Source organism: Ailuropoda melanoleuca, chromosome 20 (genome assembly GCF_002007445.2).
Source record: "Ailuropoda melanoleuca isolate Jingjing chromosome 20, ASM200744v2, whole genome shotgun sequence".
Taxonomy (NCBI): domain Eukaryota; kingdom Metazoa; phylum Chordata; class Mammalia; order Carnivora; family Ursidae; genus Ailuropoda; species Ailuropoda melanoleuca.
In genome coordinates, this window is record NC_048237.1 from 27,177,843 (window position 1) to 27,197,782 (window position 19,940).

The window sequence follows — 19,940 nt, forward strand, 5'->3', positions numbered from 1 at the left end:
GGTTTTTTATTGCAAACATAGTTTACAACTTTACATGAACAAACCCAGTTCTCTACAGTACATATTCCAGCAGATTTGTTATCAAACATTCGTCTCTCAATTGTCCTTAAAACTATTAACACAAACTTTCAGTATTAAAGGAAGCTCTTTGCTGTCTTAGTAAATAGATGAAACTGCAAATTTAGGACAAGCAGAGTAATTAAGATTTAACTCACACTCTATGTCAAATCATATTGTAAATAGTCACTCACCATCCTCCTTATTGATTTCATGATCTAACTGAAGGCTAAGTGTTAACCCAGTGCTTTCAACGCTTCCAGTTTACAAAAGTACTTAGATCTGGCTTTTAGAAGTTTTCCTACAAGTTTCTGTTTCAAAATCAATTTGTCTTCTAATTTTAACTTTAATTTTTTTAAAAGATTTTATTTATTTATTTGCGAGAGAGAGAGAAAGCGAGAGACAGAGCACGAGTGGAAGGGGAGGGGCAAAGGGAGAGGGAGAAGCTGACTCCCCACTGAGCAGGGAGCCCGATATGGGGCTGGATCCCAGGACCCTGAGATCATGACCTGAGCAGATCATGACCTGTTAAGGCAGACCCTTAACTGACTGAGCCACCCAGGTGCCCCTTTAATTTTAAATGAAGGTGAATCAAAGACATTGAGGGGGGGCTCCTGGATGGCTTAGTCAGTTAAGCATCCAGCTCCTGGTTTCGATTCAGGTCATGATTTCAGAGTCATGAGATAGGCCCCTGCCTTGGGTTCCATGCTCTGTGCAGAGTCTGCTTGAGATTCTTTCCCTTTCCCTCTGCCCCTACCCCTGCTCATGCTCTCTCTCTAAAATAAATACATAAATAAAATCTTTAAAAAAGACATTGAGCTGGATAACAATTTGTTTCCACAATCTTAAAACAGTTTACCAGCACACTGTTGATTTCACTAGTTAGGTCTCAAAAATCAAAGGGCAGATTACACGAGATTGTGTGTATTTTACCCGGTCCCTATTATTATGCAGACATATGGTTATGGTTAAGAGTAGTCAAACATTAATACTGTAATTCTATCATCTCTTGTGTCTTGGGGAGCCAAAAATTTGGGTGTACACAAGAGGAGATATAGATAGAACAAAATGAAGAGATTTAGTAAAAAACCCAGAAGCCTGAATTTGAATTGCAAGAATCATTAGGACCACATGAGGTATTTTATCTTAATATTATATTTAGGATGTTCCAAAAGTTTGGGGGCAATTTTAAGACTTAAAATTTCAAAAATATAAGTGTGAACAAATTTACAAAACATATCATTTAAAGGTTTAATTACTTAAATGTATTTTATACATAGTTTTACGAATTTGGGGTAATCAATTTGCCACCTTTAATTAGGGGGACTCCTGATGAAAGAGCAAAGTACCTCCTGTGGCCTTGTTATAGGGGTTGAACCTGAGGGGGATCAAGCCTCTAGATCCAGCTGCTGCTTTGCAGGAAATACAGGGGGCAGAGGGAGATGGTAAACTTCACCGTGAGCGTGTGGTCCTCAAGCTCGAGACTGTGAAAAGCTGTCAGACGGCCAAGCTTCTTCAGTGGATAAACTGTCAGGAAAAGAAGGGTACAGAAGGAGAATCTATAGCTTGTAAGTCTGTAAAAAGTAAACTAAAAAAAATAAACACATTTAAGTTGTAGTGACAAAGGGATGCACTTGAGTGATAAAACTATAAAGACAGGGAAGTGACGACTACAAAAGTCAGGATGCTGGGAGGGAGGGCTTGTGATCAGACGAGGGTCCTTGGTGGCTGGAAAGTTCTGTCTTGACCTGCTTATTGGTTACAAGGATATTTATCTTCTGACAATTCATTAAATCATGAGTTAGTTTTGTGTGGTTTTATGTATTTGTATTTTATAATAAAAATAATACAGTAAAATGTAAAAGAATTTAAAATACAATTTAAAAAAGAAAGTAATACCCATATGTAGCATCTGTCTCAGAGGTTGTATTCTCACAGGTTTCTAATTTTATTCTTTATTTAGTTTTGGGTTTTTCTCTTTCTAAAAAAAATTTACATTTTAATTTACATACAGTCAAATTCATTCTTTTCAGTTTAGAGTTCTGTGAGTTTTGACAAATGCCTAATGTTACACAACCATGCCCAGATTCCAGGTTCCGAACACTTCTATCACCCCCCAAAATTCTCTGGTGTTGCACTTTATGGTCAATCCTCCCTCCCTCGGTCCCTATAATTTTCTTTTCCAGAATGTAATATAAATGGAATTACATTGTGGATAACTTTGGGAATCTGGCTTCCTTCATTAGCATAATGCATTTGATATTCAGCCCTGTTGCTGCATGTGTCAGTAATCGTTCCTCCTTATTGCAGAGCAGTAGTTTACCCCTCTCTTACTGCTGAGTAGAATGTTTATCCGCTCGTCAGTTGAAAGACTTGGCTTGCTTTTAGCTTTTGGCAATTATTAGCAAATGTACTCTAAATATTTACATACAGTCTTTCATGTGCACATGTTTTCATTTCTACTGAGTAAATTTTAGGGTTTTTAAAAAAATGTTATTCCCAAATTTTTGTCCTTTAGTTTATCAAGTGAAATGAAAGCTCAGACGTATAGGGGACAGCTGTGAGGATACGTCAGGGCCTGCAGAAGAGAAAGTTGGTTCATTTTCCCTTTCACTCTGTCCTGTGGCAAGCCTGTTAAGTCCCCCATAATTGACCTCTGATTTCTTTTAGGATTAAACCCTCTGTCTCTTTTAGAAATGGAAAATTATAAGACACATATTTCAAAATTCAGCCTTGGCTAGGAGCGATAGCTGAAGCCAGAGGATATAAATGGCAAGTAGGGGTTTATTGGCGAACTTCAAGAAAGTAGACCCTGGGGGCAGCTGGTTTGAGGAGACAAGACTGAGCCAGTCCTTTGTCTTATTAAATAAGAGTAAACACTGGAGCATATTTAGAAGAATTTTACCTTGAAAACATTATGAATATAAATATTAAACCATATTGGGGTCATGATCCCATATTGTGAGATACATCCATACTCTGTATGTTGTTTTCATATTTTCTCTCTCATGATTGCAAGAGTTCCCTTTAAGTCCTGACTTTTAAGTAATTAGTGTTGTCTTACATAACCCTAATCTTGTGGCTAAGCTATATTCAGTTATTTGTTACAGAAACATTAAATTTACTCATTATATGTTTGTTATAGGAAATTAAATTTGTTAAAATACTGTTTTTGTAGCATATTAAATTTAAACGAGCTGATATAAGAAGGTGACCTAGATAAGTAGTGACTCAGATAAGAGAGAAGTTTATTTCTCTCTCGGGTAGTAGTCCACGGGTAGGCAGACCGTCCAGGCAAATACGAGTCTCCTTTCCACCAGGTCACTCGGGGAACCTCACTCCTTTCTTGTTGCTCCATAATCACATAAAACAGAAAACAGAAAACTTTTTCTGTAAAGACCCAGATAGTAAGTATTTTAAGCTTTGTGGGACAGACATGCTCTGCCATAACTTCTCAAGGTGGCAGTCACAGATAATATATTAGTGAATGGGTGTGGCTTTATTCCAATAAAACTTTATTTACAAAAACAGGTGGTAGGCTAGATTTGGCCCATGGATCATGGTATGATAACTCCTGCCCTAGCATGTGGTCTTCATGGTTGAAGCTCCATGCATGTTCTGTTGTGTGGGAAGGGGTGAGGAGGCAGTTGAAGGCAAGACATTACCCAGAAATGGATGTGTCATTTCTGTTAACATTCCATTGACCAGAACTTAATTATCCGTCCATTGACTTCCAATAGGAGGCCGGAAATGCTCTAGCTGAGCGATCACATATCTAGAAAAAACAGAGGAGTTTGATAATCAAAAGAAATGAGAGAGGGAAATTAGGGGAAAAATTTAGTTTGGGGATGAAATTCCTTTTCCCTCTGAATGTTGAAATCATTGCTCCACTTTCACCTAATTCCAACGTTGAAGTCAAAGAGTCAAAAGCTACTTTAATCAAGCCTTAGCTTTTAGCTTCTAAATTTCATAATGATATGCTCTGGGGTGATCTTTTTTCAACCACGTGGCTGGGGTTTAGCGGGCACTTTACATCCTTCAGTTCTGGAAAATTGTCTTGAATCAATTCTCTGACAGTTTCTTCCCTTCCATTTTCTCTGTTCTCTCTTGCTGTAGTACCAATTAGACTGATGTTGGATTTCCTGGGTTGATTTGTAATTTCATTTTCTTTCCTATTGTCTACCACTTAGTTTCTTCGCTCCACTTTTAAAGTTGATGATGTCCTCAACTTTCAATTCCAAACCTTTGAATTTTTTTTGCTCTCTTATTCTTCATTTCTAAAAAGTTCTTTTTTTGCAATGTTTCCCCTTTAGATCGATCTCAGTCATTTTATTATGGATAGCACATCTTCCCTCACTTGTTCTGCTGTGTTGTCTCTACTTCCTCTGAACTGTTTCTCCTTGATTATTTTATTTATTGCCTTGAATGTTGGAGGATTTCCTTAAGTATCTGAATGTCCCACAGATGTCCATTTATAGTAAAGAATGAGGCAATTAAAAAGAGACTAATTGTAAAAAAAAAAAAAAAGTGATTGTGAACTGAATGTGCATGGGCTGGGCTTGTCCAGGGAGGGGCTGCTTCCCTGAGGTGTGACTAGGGGAATGCTACTGAGAAGATCACCAGGTGTCATGTTTGTAGGTCTTTGCACTCGAGTCTGTGAAGAGTGAGATTTTGTGCTGTGCTTTAGAAATAAGTATTCTATAAACTCCATTTTATTTTTCACTTTCACAACTACAAGGAGGAATTATCTAGGGAATTTACGTAGCTTCTATTACTGGTAAAGTTAACTGTAACAAGGCAAGTATGGTAATGATTAGTGATTTCATTATAAGAAAACAGGTCAGAAAATTCAATTTCCCATGATGAATAAAGTTTATAACTTAAGTGAACAAACACAATTCTATCTAGCAAATAGAATTTTCTACAGTGTACATAGTATATACATTATATAGCTGTTGTATTTAGAAGTTAAATATCAAGGATACTCTCTGCCCTTAGTAAGCAAATATGTAACAGGAAGTATAATTATATTCTAAAGACCCAAGCATGTGTAAACTAAAAAATAAACTTAGAGAGAACTTTGCCCCTTTTGTTCAAATTTTTTGTTCATTTTCTTGATAGAATCAAAAACAAGAATCCCTTAATTATCCGTATCTCATTAACATGAGGCAAATAACTCTGAATCTAAAATACTTGTTTCAACCAAGTTCTTCTTATTCCATGTTTCTCATTACGTATATCTACACCTTGTAACCTCTTCTTTTCTTTTAATTTAAACAGGACCAAATTACAGTATTTTCAAGTTAATATATTTTCACAAGCCAGTCATTTTCTCCAGAAAACCTTCCAATCTCCCACCTGGTGGGGGGAGGCGGAAATAGAGGAGACAAGAGATAACAAATACAACAGCCAACTATTGCACAGACAGGAAGAGAAAGAGAACAGGAAGAGACCTCACTCTACAGTTTGCAATCCTCCACTTAACCCCCCTGATTCCCGTTAGGTACTTCACTCTCCTCTTTAAATTCATTCAGTGTCATCCTAGTGGAGTTTGGGGAGAGAGCAGAAATAAGTCTACGCTTAGTCTAATGTATTTAATTGGTAACACTGGATAGATTTCTTTGGAAATAGGAAGCACCTCACTATTTGTGGAAATAAAAAACAGATTTCTTGCTTAACTGTTCACGCTGTCAAAAATAGAAGTTTCACAATTATAGAGTGCTACATTCACTCTTTAGTTCTGTCTCAGTATCTATTCTCTTCTTTTCCCATAAGACTTCTATTTTTTTTCAGTTTTCTTGAGACATAATTGACATACACACTGTATGAGATTAAGGTGTACAACATAATGGCTTGGTATACATATATTGTGAAATGAATACCACAAGAAGTTTCATTAACATATATCACCACATGTAGTTACAAAAAAACTTTGTTTTTGTGTTGAGAACCTTTACGACCTATTCTGTTAACAACTTTCAAGTTTAGCACATAGCAGCGCTAACTATAGCCATTAAGTTGTACATCACATCCTCAGTACTTATTTATTTTTTAACTGTACATTTTTACAAGAACTCTAATTTCAATTGGGTGTCTTGCCATCCAGCTAAAAGAAAGCATTTCCCAGCCTCCTTTTTAGTTACATTTAGCCATGTGAATAAGTTCTGGCCAGTAAAAAGCAGAAAGAAGTGATATATGGAACTTCTGGGATGTCTCCTTAAAAATGAAGAAAGCTTTGCCCTTCTTCCCTTTCTTCATCCTGCTTTCCCAAAATCAGATGAGATGCTGGACCACCAACAGCCATCTTGGACAAGAGCTACATCCTGAGATTGGTGGACCAGACACCTTGAAGAAAGCTAGGCCTATGGCATCTTCCTGGCAAATAAAATCCCCATAAATTGTCCTAAAACCTTGCTTTATCTTTTCCAAATATCCAGGCTGCAGAGAGCTCATACTCCAGGCTGCTCCTTACAGAGGTTTAATTCCCCTCCTTGGTGCTGGCTTGCTCTTCTGTCCTGAATGATTCTCCCTGACTCTCTGCAAGCATCTTGGTCTAGTAATCTTAGATCCCAAATACAACTCAGTCACACTGCACTCAGATCGGATGACTTATACACACCAGAGCTGTCAACCACTGACTCCAGACCCATCAGTCCCTAAGTTGCACCTACTAGGTTTTTCTTTAGCCAATACTCACTAGACTCTGTTTTACAGTGATTCAGATTCTTCTCCTGAAGTGTGGGAAACACTCATAGTTACCTGATCACACCTATTCTTTCTTCACTCTTGATAATAGGATCTTCAATTTCATTTGAGAGTTGTATTAATTTCCTATTGCCACTGTAACAAACCATCACATATTCAGTGGCTTAAAACAATACAAAAGTATTCTCTTATAATTCTGGAGGCCTGAAGTCTAAAGTGGAGAGTCTAGGCGGAAGTCAATTTCCTGGCTTTCTCTAGTTTCTAGAAGCTATCTGCATTTCTTGGTTTGTGGCCCTGCTTCATTCCAACCTCTGCTTCCACTATTTCCTTCTATGATTTTGACCTCCTTGTTTCCCTCTTATAAAGACCCTTGTGATTACACTGGGCCCACCTGATAATTGAGGATAATCTCCTCATCTCAAGATCTTTAACATAATCACATTTTCAAAGTTCCCTTTTCTAGACAAGGTAACATGGTCACAGGCTCCAGGGAGGTTATTATTCTGCCTATCATAGGAGGCAATGATTCCAGTCCCAAAGGATGAATCATAATTAGTCTAAGCCAGCTATGACAATTCTATTTGTTTACCTTTGACAGTAATAGGTCTGTGAGGGGAATATGTGATGCATTCTGTCCAGTGAGAGGTAAGAAGAAGTCTGGGGTATCTGGCAAGATCTTCCGCCTGGTCTCAATTGCACAATATATTGGATGGTAAGTTAAACAGGATAAGCCCTATAAAGTACCTAGAATAGAACTATATAGTAAGTGTTCAACAAATTGTAGCTATTATTATCATATATTGTCTGTGCTTGATGGCTGACATTTTATTTTGGCAGATTAAATCCCATGATTAATAATAGTGTCACCAAAGCCCCACCTTGAGACAAACATGACTGAGAAAATGCCTTCTACATACCCTGATCCTCTCTTGGAGAATTAATAATCACATCCAATACTGTAGAAATTAATCTCTGAGAAAACTCTGGGGAAATTTCACTTATTTTGCAATTAAGAGCCTATGTTAGAAATTAATAATAGATATTTTGTTCTGTACTAATTTAAAGATGGGTATTTTCAATAATGTTGAAGCCAGGCATCTCCCTCTAATTCTGATCCTCGAACAGACACGAGTACGCTACACTAAGGAGGAACAAGAAGGCCCTCTGGTCCATAAAACACTACATTATCTGGTAATCTAATGTTCTTCTAAAAATACCTCTTGAGACAGGCTTTCCTAATCTTTCCTACCTACAGACTGTAGACGGACGGAAATCAGTCCTGTCTGTTCCTCCTTAGGCAAATATGGGCCTTGTCCTTATAATTCCTGGTTGAATAAAGACTGTTAAGAATTCATCATCCCATAACAAAACGTGGCAAGAATTCATGTAAAATAGCACCCAGAGAAATGGCTGCTCTGTGCCATGCACAGAAGTCTAATTGGGTTCTGGCTTCACAGAACAATATAGAACATTTGGGACAATTGTTCCATGAACAGTGACAGCCCATTTTAGAGAGATACATCTAGCCAGTTATGCTGAAATACTGGATAGGTCTCATGGCTGCATCCCCCTTGCCTCGAATGGTGCCTGGCTCATGACTGTGAATAATATTTTTTGAATGATTCTTAAATTTTTTTTATTTTTTATTATTATATTTTACTATTATGTTCAGTTAGACAACATATAGTACATCATTAGTTTTTGATGTAGTGTTCAATGAATCACTAGTTGCATATAACACCCAGTGCTCATCACTACACATGCCCTCCTTAATACCCATCACCCGGTTACCCCATCCCCCCACTCCCCTCCTTTCTGTAACCCTCAGTTTGTTTCCCAGAATCCAGAGTCTCCCTCTCTGATTTCTTCTCATTCAGTTTTCCCTCCCTTTCTCTGTGGCCCTCTGTGCTATTCCTTATGTTCCACATATGAGTGAAACCATCAAAATCCTAGAGGAGAACATAGGCAGTAACCTCTTTGACATTGGCCACAGCAACTTCTTTCAAGACATGTCTCTAAAGACAAGGGAAACAAAAGCAAAAATGAACTTTTGGGACTTCATCAAGATAAAAAGCTTCTATACAGCAAAGGAAACAGTCAAAAAAACTAAGAGGCAACCCATAGAATGGGAGAAGATATTTGCAAAGGACATTACAGATAAAGGGTTGGTATCCAAGATCTATAAAGAACTTATCAAACTCAACACCCAATAAACAAATAATCCAGTCAAGAAATGGGCAGAAGACATGAACAGACACTTCTCCAAAGACAACATACAAATGGCTAACAGACACATGAAAGAAATGTGCAACATCACTAGCCATCAAGAAAATACAAATCAAAACCACAGTGAGATACCACCGCACACCAGTTAGAATGGCAAAAATTAACAAGGCAGGAAACAACAAATGTTGGCAAGGATGTGGAGAAAGGGGAACCTTTTTACACTGTTGGGATGCAAGCTGGTATAGTTACTCTGGAAAACAGTATGGAGGTTCCTCAAGATGTTAAAAATAGAGCTACCCTATGACCCAGCAATTGCACTACTAGGTATTTACCCCAAAGATATAGATGAAGTGAAAAGAAGGGGCACCTGCACCCCAATGTTCATTGCAGCAATGTCAACAATAGCCAAACTGTGGAAGGAGCAAAGATGTCCTTCAACAGATGAATGGATAAAGAAGATGTGGTTCATATATACATTGGAATGTTACTCAGCCATCAGAAAGGATGGATGATTTTTTTTAAACTGAAAGGGACCAGGAGGCTGCACTGCAGAGAAAGTGAACTCTGAGACCTAAAGTCTTCTTTTGAGGCAAATAGAATTATATTATACTGTTTCAAGCTAATTTGTTTAAAACTTCTCTAACTGATGCTTAACTCCTTTGCTAATGTATCCTCAAACCTTAAATTTCTATTATTCTGCACTATTCCTTAAAAAGAAAGACTCTTGTTTTTAACTTTATGCATATTTTATGTATTTTCATTTTCTGTAAATTGAGTTTGTGTGGCCACTGGGAAAATGGATATTGTCATTCATTTGTAGGTTGCTGTTTCACACAATATGAAAAAATTGTTGGACTTAATTTTTCTATTGAATTGGCCTGCTCCGGAACCATGAGGCAATAACCTTTACTCAACTCACCGGATAAAACTGAAATTCAATTCACATTGTATAAGGCATTTTAAATCCAAAGCACTTAAAAACCTTCCTACACCAGAGGAAAAGCATGAGCCAAACAGACAAACTATATAGACAGTCATTTAGCTGAGGCCAGAGAAGAGAATCCTTCCACATCCAATCCTGAAAGAGCAGCCCACAAAGGGATTAAGAAAGATGGTGTTTCAGTTCTCCCCAGGCCATTTTCATCATGGGACTTCTTCATCATTCCTTTTGAAGTGTTGTCAGGTCCAGAATCCTAGGTGTGCGGTCCCTGCAGAGCGGAGCCCCGCCTGTGTGAAGAGCTACCCCACCACAGTGGTGAGGCATCACAGTTCTCCTGCCCAGATCCCTGTTCCTCCTCCAGGAGCCCTGGGAGCAGCTGCAGAGTCCCAGTCATGGCTGGACGAGGAGCTGGCATACTGCCATATGGATGTGGGGTGTGATATTTCGGTCACATGAACACTCCTTCATACAAAACCCAGCCCCTTGCTGGCTGTGTCCTCCTAACCAAGATGAATATTGGTAGCACTCAGGACTGGCGCAGGGTGTGAAAAACTCAACTTTTCTTCTTTTGCCATGTTAAATATCTCTGGGCTCATCCTCAGGAGGATGAGAATTATTGTTCTCTGCACTTCAGGGGGACTTAACTGTCCCAAGCTTTTGGGGACAAGCACCACAGCTTCTGTGTGAAGAACTGGGGCTCCTTCAGACCCACCGTTCCTAAGGGACAGCAGCGTCACCTGAGGCATCTGCTCGCATTTACTTCCCTGTGCTATGGAATTAGGCATGGCCAAGGCACTCGCCTGGGCCAATGAAATGGGAACAGGACAACGGGTTGCTTCAGGAAGGAGGCCTTTTACTGCAGGCACTCAGGCTCCAGTCTGCCCTTCTCTTCCTTGGTCATCTGGGTGGCACATGAGCAGCCTCGGCCGTGTTCCCACATCACTATGATGGGCACAACCCTCCCACCTGCCCTTGTCAGACTTGCAGGACAAAAGAAAAATAAACCTTTGTTATTTTAAGTCACTTACATTGTTTTTAACTCCATTGCAACCTAGTTCATTCTCATTGAAGAATATTAAGGATGACTGGGTGTGGAAAAAAGACCAAATGGGGGGTTTTGTGAATGAAGGAGTAAAGAGGGAAGCGGTGGCCCCAGGGAAAGGCTGAGGGGCAGTTTAGACAGTGGGTCCCAGCCTGGAATGGGCACGAGGCCTCCATCCCTGTGAGCGCCGGGCCAAGTGCAGAACTGAGTAGAACCAGACAACTGTCCTGTCCAGGAAGCACATGCAAGGGAGCTCCCAGGGTCTGGGGGGGACTGTCACTGCCAACAGCTCTATGTCCCATGGACATTCACTGGAAGTTGAATGCATGGTCAATGTTCGTCCGCATCTAAGAAGTAGACGCTAAGACAAGATGAAGACAGGCAAGAGGTTTCTCAAGAAATGAAGACGGGCAATCCTGGTGGAGAAAAATGAGAGAGTTGGAGAGGGCAGGGAAAACAACTGGATTACAGTGAGTTCCAGCTCCTTTGAAAGAGGCAAGGAGGGGAAAGGGAGGAGGTTAAGCTCCAGAACAGTTTCTAGGGAATTTTCAGCAAGATTTATGAGAAGTCCACCCAAGGTCATCCTTCTGGGGAGTCTGTGTTTCCCATGTCCTAGACTCCCTGACACACTTAGCCATCGGCTGGGAGCAGTCCCTGGAAAACATGGCCTGGTGTTGACGCTGTGAAGGATGTCAGAGAGCAGCAGCTGGGAATCCCAGGAAACTCTGCTCCCACAGGAATTAGTGTCAGTGGAGAATTATACCAGCTTTCAGGTATATTTTATAAGCTTATAAAAGTCTACCAGGGAAAAGACCAAAGATGACACATAACATGTGGTAATAGCATTGCCTTACATTTGTCTCAAGGTTTACAGCTCACCCACTGCTTCTACGTATCTCCTCTCATTCAAACGGTTGGGGTGACATTATACACATTATAAGGCCGTGAAGCCTCAAGCTCCAGCACACCCGTGTTTGTGGAGGGGAATTAAACCTCGTGCTCCACCATCTACCTCACTCACAGGGCTCAGTCCACAGTGTCATGAAAGCACCTGCTGAAACCCAGTGCCACAGAAATGTTTGTCGTGTCCTTAAAAGAGAACGAATCTTAAACCACTTGCTTATAAGCTGCTTAGAAAGAAAATCCACTCTGAAGAAGGCTCTTCCTGTGTTTATCCTTTCACAAGAGGTGGCATTCATAGGATGAGAATAGATTTGTCTCTAGCACAGATACCCAAGTGTGGGTCACAAGAGATCCTGTTTACCAGGAAACTCCTGGGGGTGACCATAGGCTGGTGTCTCCGATTGCCAAAGCACCGCGGTATGACTTCAGGATCAAGGAGGACAAGCCCTCGGCTGAGATGCCTCACCCTATGTGAAGAAGAGAAGGTCTGGCTTCAAGGTGAAGATACTGCAGAGAAAGCCCTCCCAAAGCCATGGTGCCTCCCTCAACCTGACAACAGGTTTGTTTATGGGGGACAAGACCAACATATACTTCTCATTAGCATTCATGGAGATTTTCCTCTTCCTAAAGAGAAAAAAACAAAAACGGTGAAGCAGGAATTACCCAGACTGCAGGAAAAACCCAAAGCACAGTTCCATCCTCTGAACTGGCACAGCTCAGTAAGGAAGGAGAAGGTGCAGGCTCTGTGCCACGCTTTTGGGTTTCACCTAAAATCAGAGACCAGGTAAAGGCAACCCAATGCCAGAAATATGGCACATGAGATGAAAATAAACACGAAATCTTCAAGGTCTAAGGAAAAAAATGGGTTGCAACACGTCAACTTTAGGACTGTTGATTATATGTCAGAAAAACATCCAGAGACAAGGACTTTTTAAACAATGAGATCATTCCCCGGAGAATATCATGGGAAACATTCGTATAGTGCACTTCTCCATGCAACTTCCTTTCAGAGTAGGGTAGAAAGAAATGCACATTCGACCTCTCTGGGACTGCTTTCAGCACGGGAAAGTGTTTTGGTGATACAGCGCTCCATTAAACAGCCCTGGACCTGACTTTGATTTTATCCTTAAGAGTCATCTGCTCAGGGTTGGGAAATTGCTTTCCTTTCTTAGCAGACGCAACTGCCCTGGGCAGCAGAAGAGGAAATAGCAGGTTGATGGGCTGAAAAAGGTCTGAGTTTGAGTCCTGATGCTGTCACTGACCAGGTCTTGTCAGACAGGTCACATAACCACTCACAGCCTGTTTCCTTATTTGTAAAATAAAGAGGTGGTTAAAGGGTCAAAGTCTTTTTGCTCTTCAAATTGACCTGGGAAGCGTTGAAAGAATACAGATACCCAGGGCCTCACACAGACTTACAGAATCAGAACCTCTGGAAATCTAGGTTTTTAAAGCTCCCCGGGTGATTCCAATGTGGGCACTCCATAGACCAATATTTCAGGGCTAACCAGAGAAGATGCTCAAGATCCCTTACTATTCTAAAATTCTGTGATGGTGAGGACGTAGGAAGAGGAGGTCAGGGAGAAGCATTCTTCTGTGCCACAGAGCAGAGGGGTCTGTATCACCTGGGAGCTTATTAGAACTGCAAACTCTTGGACCCTATTCCAGAAGCCTGCTGTGTGTGTGTATGCAGGCGTGCGTGCGTGCATGTGCGTGCAGGTGCGTGTGTTTGTGTGTGTGTATGTGTGATTATTCTTCCACTTCTCAAGCAAGCAAAATATCCCAGGTGAATTACCAGAGGTGAAGTTAACCATTTGGAGGAAAAGAAAATTTTAACTTGTGTCTAACTGCTAGTCTTTGATTAAGTTAGGGGGAAATTAAAAATATTTCAACTCACTTTTTCAGGGGTTTGCTATTCTTACCCACATCCTGTGTTGAGAGCAGATTCTCAAAGGAAGAGAAAAAAAAAACACCTCCACAAAGAAAGGACTTATTTCTGCTATTGGGGGAGGGACAGAAGCCTAATTTACAGGGGCGCCTGGGTGGCTCAGTCGTTAAACGTCTGCCTTCGGCTCAGGGCGTGATCCCGGCATTATGGGATCGAGCCCCACATCAGGCTCCTCCACGAAGCCTGCTCCTTCCTCTCCCACTCCCACTGCTTGTGTTCCCTCTCTCACTGGCTGTCTCTCTCTGTCAAATAAATAAATAAAATCTTTAAAAAAAAAAAAGAAGTCTAATTTACAAAATTCAGATAGAGTATGTAAAAGACAGAATTTAAAAACCAGGGGGGGAAAAGATGAAAAATCTTCCACACAGAAAAAAAAGCCTATTGTTATTTTTTTCTCAAGAAAATAAGACATTCTTTTCTGACATTCCACTGAAATAAAATTTTTAGAGAAACCCTACGGCCTCTGGGTGTTGTGTTGGTAAGTGTTCATTATAAGGAGCAGATGATGTCTTTCCTGGGAACACAGATATTTTTTCTGCCACTTTGAAGATGTGTCATTTTTACTGTTTCTTCCAAGATAACTGAACTTTCCATGAGAAGTTTTCATAAATTTTCATTTATTACTCATAGATATTATTCCTGATATAATACAGGAGTAACATGTTTCACTTGCCTACGTTTGTGAAAGAAAGAAATCCATGGCAAAGAAGTATAGCACTTTTTTTAAAAGATTGATTGATTGATTGATTGATTCATTCATTCATTCCACAGAGATAGACAGCCAGCGAGAGAGGGAACACAAGCAGGGGGAGTGGGAGAGGAAGAAGCAGGCTCATAGCAGAGGAGCCTGATGTGGGGCTCAATCCCATAACGCCGGGATCACGCCCTGAGCTGAAGGCAGACGCTTAACCGCTGTGCCACCCAGGCGCCCCAGCACTTTCTTTTTAATCTCTACACACATAAATAAAATTAAAATTTGCAAATGGGTTTCCAGGTTGCCTGGCCCTAGGACTGAGGGCAAGGAACAAGGCTCTCCCCAAGCCTGCCCATGACTGCTGCCCTCCAAACTGACAACACAGATCCCAAACCACTGCCACTTACATTCTTGTTTTCTAAAGATAGGTGAGCCAATGGTCATTCATAACACAGCAATTCTCAGATTGTCATCTTCGGGCACTAAGCAACCTGGAAAGCTTGGGAGGGAATCTGGTGGAGAGGAAGTAGGAAAGGGGAAGGACATTGTTTGTTTTTTTTTCCCATACATTTTTTAAGATTTTTTTTATTTATTTATTTATTTATTTATTTATTTATTTATTTGGCTAGCATGCGAGCAGGGGGAGGGGAGGAAGCAGAGGGAAAGAAAGAATCTCAACCAGACTCCACGTCAGTGTGGAGCCCAACGTGGGGCTTGATCCCATGACCCCGAAATCATGACCTGAGGCGACATCAAGAGTCTGACGCTCAACTTACTGAGCCACTGAGGCGCCCCAGGACAAAGTTTTGTTAGGGACTTCATTAAGGTTAAATCTCTAGCCACGAGGGAGTTGGGGAACACGAAGCCCATAAAGCCTCCTCAAATCTCACAGCAAACCACAGGCTCTTTGGTGGGATCAGCCTCTGAGTTCCAGATACAGATGAGCACGAGGATACAGCTTTGGCTCCACAGGCTGGTAGATGGGGTAATTCTCCCCTACCCAAAACATGAACTGGCATGAAGGTCAGGAAGCCAAGGAGCTGCTTACACATTAGATTCCAAAACAGTGGGGGTGGGGGTGTGTGGCCTCAAGGTTCCTGATTGTGTGTCTAGATCCCAGTACGTCAGTTCAACCCAGCTCAACCTCAGGTGTGGGTAAACCGAGTCATACCATGGGCCACTCGCCTGCTGCGAGGCTCAGGGAGGTTCTGGTAATCACCACACTCCACGCCATCAACCAGGTACTGCTTCTAGTTTTCCATCCACATATTATACTTTTGTGGCAGTGCAGCTAGTTCTTCTGGAGTCTTGGGATAGGGACCCCGGGAGCGTGTCCTTAGTACTGCAGAAGACTGTCTGTACACCCATGTACCAGCTGCCCTTTGCAGCCATAGGCTTCCCAGGACTCCTGTCTGGGCTGCCGCCTCTTTGCTTTCTTTATTAATTTACTATTAGTTTACCTGGAAACTATTTTCAACAGTTCTAAAGCTAACGTCTATTTAAGACTATGTAATTCTAATTTAAGCTTGTGCTAGTTTTGCTGACAAAACAAACAGAGGACCATGATTAGCAGTGTTCTCTTTCCTCTAGTGAATTAGATGGTGCATTGAACATGCTTATTTTTCAGACTAATGAGCATCAAGCTTGTTAGTACATCAGAATTACCTGGGGAGCTTTTAAAAAATTATGATGCTCAGGCCAAACTTCAGACCGTTTATTTATTTATTTATTTATTTTAAAGATTTTATTTATTTATTTGACAGACAGACAGCGAGAGAGGGAACACAAGCAGGGGGAGTGGGAAAGGAAGAAGCAGGCTCCTAGCAGAGGAGCCTGATGTGGGGCTCGATCCCAGAACGCTGGGATCACGTCCTGAGCCAAAGGTAGACGCTTAAGATTTTGAGCCACCCAGGCCCCCCAGACTTCAGACCGTTTAAATCAGAGTCTCTGAGGGGGTGGAAATCAAGCATCAGTATTTTTAATACTCCCCAGATAACTCGAATGTGCATCCAAGGTTGAAAACCATCCAGAAAGGAGAAAAAAATAGAGGAAGAGCTCCACGTGAAAGGCCAGTCAGTGTGAGAAATGTGAGTTTTTGGCTGGTTGATTTGATGGACGGTTGAATGAATGGTTGTTTGAAAGGACAGAAGGTATGGCTCTCAATGTGATTTAAGACTTAGAGCAAAGTTGGAAAGAATATCAGAACTCCCACTTTCAGAGCACGTGGGAGAAGCATGGCTCTTTACTTCACAGAGGTCACTTCATAGACATGTACACTTATCCCTTACCTGGGCTTGTTCAGAGCCTCCCCTGGTCCGGGGAATTTCTCTCTCTGCCTTTTTTCCCTCCACTGCCACTGCAGCCCTTCTGCTGACCTCTCCACCTGCCAGCCTGAGGTGGTTCCCATAGCTGCTCCAGCTGTCCCCCTTGAAATGGCAGTCCACGCGATGAGTGGCTCTAATGACGGCAGGCAGTAGGAAGACAGGAGGGAATTTCTTCCACTTCCTCCTTCATGATCCTTGACTCATGCACCAGAGACACAACTGGTTTACTTACAACTTCAGAAAGCCCCTACATTTTAGCTAGTGCTTAATTCCTCTTACGGGCAGCCCCTGCTAACCCACTTCCCAGTTTATGTAATTTCCACGCTTTACACAACGCAAGAGGTAGTCAAGAAATGTGTGTTGAGTAAATTAGTCACCTCTTCTTTGTTTCATAGCACTTTAACACTGATGTCTGCCAACCTTGCCAGACTGAAAACTTTGTGTCTAATTTCTTTCCAGTGTATCTCCAGCATCTATCAGGTGTCTCTCAATAAATATTCACTGAGTGATAAATGTATAACTAATTAAATGCTTTGATTCTCATACAATATCCACTATGATGCTAACTCTAGATAATATTTGGTTAATTGAATGCAATGAATGTTGGTTTGCAAACTGTCCCTGGACATAGAAGACAAGGAGGGACGAAAGAAGAGGCGGACTGCTCCAGACTGGTAGGTCTGGTAGGTGGCAGGTTTCATAAGCAGAGAACTCACAGGGCTTGTCTTGGGCAGCTGCAAGATGAGTCGATCTTTATACCTGCTTGTCAAATCCCAAAAGTTCATGTAGAGGCCTTAACTGGGATCAATCATGTATTCAGTCCAGATGGCCTCAACAACAAATTGCTCTCTCGAGGCTCTGCCCTTGGAACAACCTTCACTGTGGGAATGGTAGGCAGAGCGTATATTCAAGGACAGGGGAGGGAAGAAGTAGTCTCCAGTTGCTTGGGTCCAGCTTGAGGGTCAACTGGCAGTCTTGATGTTCTCCTCCAATACTCCACCCCTTGTTGGCTGGCTCCTACAATCCTACACACCCACCTCTTCCAAGTGTGCCCTGAGTGGTGTGCAAGGGGTTTCACTAGCATGGAGGTAGCTTGTTGGGTGGCTATCTGGCTGTACTGGCAGTAGGCAGCACAGCAACAATATGGGCACATGCAAGAGAAAACAGACTAAATTGATTCCCAAAATAAGTCACAAGAGCCAAGAGCCTCGGGATTCCAACTATTGATTTACTAAGTCCCCTAGACTGGGGGTGTCCACTTGTGTCCTCATGTGATTTAACAGAGATGATACATTGGCAGATTCATCAGGTATGAACACACAACGCTCTGGGTAATGACACAGGTGTTCCTTTGTGAGGCAATAATAATATCCAAGGCCATTCTATTATGGAGGATAGCTTTTCTCATATGAGAAATTTCAGTATTCAGTAAGGACAAGGTTTGTTGGCTATCAATTAAGCCTTGCTGAGTAAATGTAGCAAGGGCTTCTCTATATATTATAATGTCCCCAGGCCAATGGAGGGGACAAAGATGTTGGCTAAATGAGCGTAACAGTGGAAAACAGAACATGCCCACTGGCCTCGAGGAGAGGTAGGTTGGCAGCTTTGGGAATGTGACCTGGTTTTACATACTATACATTTTCACCAGGGGAGGCAGCATTGCCAGGCGGGAGGAGACAGACTGGGGATAGGACTGGAATCCCTCCCTTCTTCCCCCTTTTAATGGTGCATGTTCCATTCTAGGTATAGTGTGTTTCAACAGTTCTGGCCTGCAGGAAATCAATACGATCCTAGTGGAGACTGGAGTTCAACCCATGGCAGAGCTGGGTCAATGGGATATGTTCTCAACCCACCCCTAGGCAAGACGGGAGGTTCTTGCCACAATAAAATGTTCCTCTATGACAGGCTCTACCTGGAGGAACACTGTGTCCACTGGCAGGAGCTGTTGCTCTATGGAGGTATATTGGGTTTCCAGCCCCTTCCAGAGCTGGGGCCAAAATTCTGAGGATATTCTTTTCTTCTGTTGTCTCTGCCACAGTGCCCAACCCATACCTTCCGGAGTCACAGACACATCTCACTCAAATGGTAGCCCTGTGTGGGAGATGCCCACAGCTTTAATCTGCCTCACTAGTACTTTTGCCTTTCTAGAACTGGCTTGTTGCTCTGATACCCAGTCCCACACATGCCCTCTCTTCATCAGGAAATATAAGGAATGGAGGCACTGTGCCAGGTGGGGAATAAAAATCTTCCCAAACCCCCAAATCCCTACAGAGGTATGTAGCTTTTTCATGTCCTTAGGGGTTGGATAGGCTTGCACCTTATCAATCACAGCCTCTGGGACAATGCACGACTCACCTGACCAAATGACTCCCGAAAACCTCAGCTGTGCCTGAGCTTTGAATTTTATGTCGGTTTACCTCCCATCCTCTCTCTTACAGATGTTCCAGCAAAGCTTGCAGAGTGTCCTGCAGCCTACTTGGAGAAGGAAAACAGGGGCAGATCTCCAGCTAATATCCCAGGATATATTGTGGGATTGTACAGGTAGCCCTGGAGAAGCACTTGAAAGGTCCCTTGCTGCCCCTCCCACGTGAAGGCAAATTGATCTTAGCTATCAGGAATCTGTACTTGTCAATCAGTGTCTTTTCCATGAATCTCCTTGAAAATAATGCACTTTTGCAGGAACACCTTTGCAAAAGTGTCAGAGTAAAACAATAAATGTCTGTAAGTGAAAAAAGGCTTTAAAATGCCATGGTTAAAGATCTGATAAGAGTTCTTTATAATGCTGCTAGCAGGGAAATCTGGTTATTTCTGTGACATACATGTTATATATTTTTTTAAACTTATTAAAAAAAATTCTTTTTTGGGGCCCCTGCGTGGCTCAGTCGTTAAGCGTCTGCCTTCGGCTCAGGGCGTGATCCCGGCGTTATGGGATCGAGCCCCACATCAGGCTCCTCCACTGGGAGCCTGCTTCTTCCTCTCCCACTCCCCCTGCTTGTGTTCCCTCTCTCGCTGGCTGTCTCTGTCAAATGAATAAAATAAAAATCTTTAAAAAAAAATTTTTTTTTAAAAATTCAATTAGCCAACATTTAGTACATCACTAGTGT

At 41.7% G+C, this 19,940-nt stretch overlaps 1 long non-coding RNA gene across 1 annotated transcript; it reads right to left on the reverse strand.

The window, feature by feature from the left end:
* Window positions 1-543: 543 nt before the first annotated feature.
* On the reverse strand, window positions 544-19,517 carry LOC117797222. The gene is made up of 3 exons (XR_004622139.1): window positions 16,801-19,517; window positions 3,723-3,832; window positions 544-1,584 (listed from the first exon to the last, which is right to left on the reverse strand). It is a non-coding gene; the product is annotated as an uncharacterized LOC117797222 (long non-coding RNA).
* Window positions 19,518-19,940: the final 423 nt, after the last annotated feature.